At 45.1% G+C, this 5,020-nt stretch overlaps 1 pseudogene; it reads left to right on the forward strand.

Annotated features, from left to right (window-relative positions):
- The first annotated feature begins 1,361 nt into the window (after positions 1 to 1,361).
- Positions 1,362 to 2,382, forward strand: LOC127058668 (olfactory receptor 52D1-like; annotated as a pseudogene).
- Positions 2,383 to 5,020: the final 2,638 nt, after the last annotated feature.

Genomic DNA, 5,020 nt, shown 5'->3' on the forward strand with positions numbered 1-5,020 from the left:
TCCCTGGCAAGCAACAAAACTGCAGCCTGGGTGTTTCCAGTTGTTGTTGTTGAATGCTATTGGTGTAACTTCCAGCTATTAAATACTGTTACCCCTCTATATGGTAGCCTCAAAATCATATCATTAAATATTTATTCCCTGCGTATGTACTTACAGGCTGTTATCAAGTCACCCATTAACCATCTTTGTTAAACTAACTAGATTGAGCTCCTCAAGTCTATCAAAATAAGGCAGGTTTCCAATCGTTTACTAAGAGTCTTGTGACTCTTCTCTGAAACCTCTCCAGAGTATCGACATCCGTCTTTTACTGGGGACACCAGAACTGCACACAGGAGTCCAGCAGCAGTCACATCAGTGCCAAATACCAAGGTAAAATGACTTCCCAACCTCTCCTTGAGATTCTCCTAGGTATCATCCCAGGATTACAGTCACTCTTTTGGACACAGGGTCACAAGCATGGGAGCTCATGTTTAGCTAGGTTCCCCTTCCTGCCCCCAATTCTTGTTCAGATTCATTGCACTTCCCATGATAGTCACCCATCGTGTTAGCATCACCTGCATTCTTTGTTCCTACATGTAGGTATCTACATAGCTATATTAGAACACATATTGTATGCTTTGACCCAGTTTACCAACCATTCCAGATTGCTCTGAGTCACTGACCTGTCCTCTTCATTATTTATGAACCCCCAATTTCCACGTCATCTGCAAATTTAATCAATATTCAGGCATGAGAAGGGTTAACAGCTGTGTTGCTGACACATGTCTCTGCTTACACTTGTTATTTAACATCTGTAGCTTATGTCTCAGACAAAGCTGGGCGTCTGCAAGAGAGTATCTCACCAAAAGAAACAAGGGAAGTAACAGAGGTGCAGGCTGTAGCCCTAAATACCAAGACCTATGTGTCCTTCATGCCTATTCTGTTTAGCACAAAGTCACAGTCCAGCAGGATAATGTCTGTTTCCATAAAGTAACTTGGCTCCTATCCAATACAGCAGTTCCATCGTGGACCAGACCTATGGTCCATATAGTCCTCTGTCTTACAGTGGCAGCGTCAGGTGTTGTAGAATGAGCATACACATTGTAGTTATTGACACTGAAGAACTTCTGCACTCATGTTGACTATTCACCTGGCTTGGTTATCTCCCTCTGAGGACTTCTCTGGACTTTCCTATGATCTACATAATCTGGTGCCATGTGTAAATGTTGCCAACTCACTGCTCAACCGCATTTCAGGATCGTTAATACCATAAAATATTTACTGTACTATTTGTTATAAAGCTTGTGACCCTCTCATTGTGCTTCTCTCCCTTCGCAGACACCTGGAGCATTTCAGAGCCTGATCGACGCATCAATCACCTCATGGCAGCTTTCAATCTCACCCCCTCTGACCCTTCAACATTCATCCTAATGGGCACCCCTGGCATGGAAGCTGCCCACTTCTGGATTTCCATCCCTTTCTCTATGGTCTACATTATCGGCCTATTGGGAAATTTCATGGTTCTGTTTGTCATAGGGAAAGAAGAAACCCTGCACAAGTCGATGTACCTGCTGCTCTGCATGCTGGCACTCACAGACATCGCCATGTCGACCTCCGTCTTGCCAAAGGCACCGTGTATATTTTGGTTCAATTTGAAAGGCATTACTGTGGGTGGCTGCCTCACCCAGATGTTCCTCCTGGCGAGTGCTATGACACATTCAGCCATGCTCGTGACAATGGCCTTTGATCACTATGTTGCCATATGTAACCCTCTGCAGTACGCCACCATCCTCACCAATGCATGAATAGCTAAGCTAGGGCTCGTGGGTTTGACAAGAGCTGTTCTCTTAATTCTGCCAGTTCCCCTTCTCCTGAGCAGGCAGCCATTCTGTGCCAACTGCTTTATCCCCCACACATACTGTGAGCACATGGATGTGTTGAAAATGTCATGTGTGGACACCACACTCAACAGGACGTATGGCTTGGTGATAACATTTGTAGTCACTGGTTTAGACCTGACGCTCATTACCCTGTCCTACGGTCAGATCCCCAGGGCCATCCTCCAAATCTCCTCTAAGAAAGCCCACCAGAAAGCCCTTGACACCTGCACAGCCCACATCTCTGTGATGCTGACATCTTGTATTCCCTTCCTCTTCACGACTCTCACACACCGGTTCAGTCAAGGCATTGCTCCCCATGTTCACATCATCTTGGCTAACCTCTATTTCCTCCTTCCCCCCATGCTCAACCCTATCATTTATGGGGTCAAAACCAAAGAGTTCCATGACAAAGTGGGCAAATGCCCCTGCAGAATATGATACCTGGGACCACTAACTTTAAACCTGTGTGACAAAAGGGGGAAGAATAGCTCCTCCTTAATCAAGGGTGCTGTGTCCCCGTTTGGCTGAGCTCAGCATTGCAGAAGTTCCCAGTATGAGACACTTAGCATCTTATCACTCCATCACCAAGCACTGCTCTGTCCATTGCTGAGATCCCTGTCTCTGACCATCATCTGATCTCTTTCCACATCAACTGTCAGTCGCCATCCCTGCATGCCATGTCATGCAGCCTTTCCGTGACTTCCAGACAACCGGGAGACACTGCAGCTTTCTGACACAAGGTGGACTCCGTGTGAACAAGGTTCTTGATCTGTTCGATGAACTGAAGCTGTATTTTCAGATAACCAAAGACAAAGAAAGAAATTACAACACTGAGCTTCTTTATCATATGTGCAGTGGTCCAATGAACCAAATTTTCCTGATTTCTCTACTTCCAATCCTTCAGGGAGCCTGGAGGATAAACGAAATGTTTCTGTAGGAAAGTGGTAATTCGGAAATCTGCTGAAGGAATTGAAGAGATTCTACTAGTACTTGTTGGTGAGAGTAATGGAAATGAATATTTTTGAGAACGGGATTGCTTTGTTAAACTATGACATCAATTTTAAGTCAAATAACTTACTGATTTTCACAGTTGATAGTAGTGTCACTTGTCATCTGAAACTTTCAAAATACACACTAATTTTTTCCCGTCATCGACGAAGTCAAACCTTGGTGTTGAGATTTAATGTTGGAGTTTGTGAAACAGATGAAACAGAGATTACCACCAAACATCCATGTGATTGAATTGTTTCCACTGCTATGTGATTGTACTTTGCTCAGCTCTTCAAGACATAAATTGGCAGAGATCTCATATCTGCCATTGTTTGGTGGAGTCCTTAGACAGCTGAAGTAGCAGTGGAGACTTTTGCCTGTGGTCCTCTGGCCTCATACTCTTGACAACCAATTTGAGCAGTTTTGGGTTGGGTCAAACACACTTATGTCACTGAGTGCAAAGATTTTAGTGAACTTGTCTCATTTGCTCTTTCATTGCTGTCACTACCTTTTAGCAACGCTGCAGCTGAAAGAAAGTTTTCTCAGAGGAACTTGATAAAAACAAAACTGCACAACAAGATGCAAGAGGAACTTTTAGAAAATATTCTTCTTGCTAGTGCATATATGCAATGATACTAAATCTATTGTGAACAGTTTACAGCAACAAAAGAAATGATTGTACGGGTCACTGCTGATGTAGGACCCTCAGCAGAAGCATTCTACTTCTGATGTAGATAGCGAGGATGAAATATTGCCTTTTAGAGACAAAGAGTAACAAATTTATTTAACACAAAATATAGGCATTGACTGCTATCATTAAATACGTTTAGACATAAATAATATACTAATGTTATTTTTGTTTTGACACTACATATGCTTTGAGCTCCTTTGGGGCTATTTTAAACACCCTCATTTGCCATTTTTTGTTTAAAACATCTGCCAACCCTTAATCAATTTGATTTTCATCTCATAGCTTCAACTCCTGCTGGGGCTTGCAGCTTTTCTTTTTTTTAAAATCAAATCTGTTCTAGGTATCTAAAGAAATATTTCATTTGTTACTTGATGAACAGACCACTGTGTTAATTAAAAATAATCCCTTTGTTTCAATAAATAGATTGGACTATTTTGGGGTCTTTTTCTAGTGACTTTGGGCTATGAATTCATTATACGTCTAGCAACCAGCCTGGGTCAGAGAAGCAGCCCAGAAGAGTCAGAGCTGGGCTGGAGGCAGAGCAGCAGTACTGAGGCAGAGCTGCGGGGCTGCAGCAGACAAGAGGCAGGAGCTGAGAGAGCAGAAACCCACTGCTCCTATGAGGAGTCAGGGTTGAGCTACAGCATGGAGCTGCAGGGACAGAGCCAGGGTAGTGGATGCCGCACCTGCCACAAATAACAGGGCAGCCAAGTTAAATAAGCAGCTGGAGAGATCAAAGTGGGGCCGTGGACAGAGGGCCCAGCACTGGGAGATGCTGCTAGACAGGAGGGCTTTGAAGGCTGACCTCAGAAGCAGGGACATGAACCCAATGGGAAGGCAGATGCTGGGCACAAGGGTCCTAACATCTAGACCCTGAGGGAGCATGGCCACTGCCAGAGCAGGTGTCTTTCCTGTGGTATCACCACAGCGGAGCCAGAGCTGGGACGGAGACCTGGGACGTGTGAGGAAGAGACTGTGAGCTTTTTTAACATCCCAGAAACAGCCATTTGTGGGGTTTCCCATGCCCACAAATGGGTTCCTTGTTTCCCTTAACTTCTCCATTTGTTCCTTGTTTTTCTTTCAACTACTGTTTAATAAATTGTATGTGGTTTTAATGCCATGCAGTAATCAGCGGGTCAGGGAAGTGGCTGGTGCAGAAAGACCACCCAGCATGGGGACACCCTAGCCCCTGTCCTAAGTGATCATGATAGGACTGGGGGTCAACCGCAGGCAAGTTTTTGACAAGGGTGTTCCGGGAGATGGCCCAGAGTGACGTACTGAAGCGAGCATGGTTTGATACACCTGTGTGACCTGACCTGCCGAGCAAGAGCCACTGGGCTTAAGGAGGCAGGCAGGCAGCCAGCCAGGTGAGAGACATGCACCAGCAGACCTCAGCAGCAGCTTGACCAGGCATGCACTCAATCAGGTTACTCTTGCAGTGGGAGCAGGGGTGTCCAGGCCCAGCTGAGGCCTTGGCACC

Source organism: Gopherus flavomarginatus, chromosome 1, assembly GCF_025201925.1.
Source record: "Gopherus flavomarginatus isolate rGopFla2 chromosome 1, rGopFla2.mat.asm, whole genome shotgun sequence".
In the NCBI taxonomy this organism is placed as follows: domain Eukaryota; kingdom Metazoa; phylum Chordata; order Testudines; family Testudinidae; genus Gopherus; species Gopherus flavomarginatus.